The following is a 798-nucleotide window of genomic DNA, read 5'->3' on the forward strand; positions in this document are numbered from 1 at the left end:
GGCCAGACGGGGAGACCGCGGGCCCTGGGTGCCTGCCGCGGGGCGTCTGCGACCGGGGCCACCCCGGCTGGGGCCAGGCCGAGCGCCCCAGTGTCGGGGCGGCAGCTCAGCCTCAGGGCCCCGGGGCTGAGACAGGGCATGTTCGCTTGAGCGTCGTTTGAATTCAAAGCGCCCGCCAGACCCTCAGCCCAGACGCCGAGGCGGGGGAAACAGCTGAGTCTGAGCGTGCGCGGAGGAGACGCCCCTTCCTCGCGAGGGGAGCCGGGCCCCGCCCCCAGCCCGGGCCCCGCCCCCAGCCCGGGTCCGACTCCGCCCCCCCGCCTGGGCTGCGCATGCCCCTTCCTTTTGCGCCCAGGTGGTCCCGTGACCGCCCCGCACCTGTTTGTCCTGGGCCCGGAGCCGGTCAAAACACCCCGCTTCCCGCGGCAGATGAGCCCGTCTGAGATTAGCGTCTATTTTTTTCCACCAAGAGCTAAGAATAACCACGTTGCTAATTTGAACACAAATAGTGAAACTCTGTCTCTCTCTCTCTCTGTCCCTCCCTCCACCCCTCATCTGTCTTTGGATATTTATTCTGTGATTTCACTTTGCAAAAACAAAGCCCTTCTGCTATGCAGACTTCCTACAATGGTTGTGGTCTCCAGAGTGTTCCTTATAAAACAATGCATCCTGCTTGTCGTTTTGCAAAGCTGCCTAGTCTGGAAGGAGGTGGCCAGTCCCCTCCGTGGATGTCTGTGCATCCTGTGATGTCTGTCTGTCTGTCCCGTACCCTGGAAGCCAGCATCAACACCCCCTCTC

The sequence above is a fragment of the Chinchilla lanigera genome, unplaced genomic scaffold (assembly GCF_000276665.1).
Source record: "Chinchilla lanigera isolate Chin_1 unplaced genomic scaffold, ChiLan1.0 scaffold00176, whole genome shotgun sequence".
In the NCBI taxonomy this organism is placed as follows: Eukaryota; Metazoa; Chordata; class Mammalia; order Rodentia; family Chinchillidae; genus Chinchilla; species Chinchilla lanigera.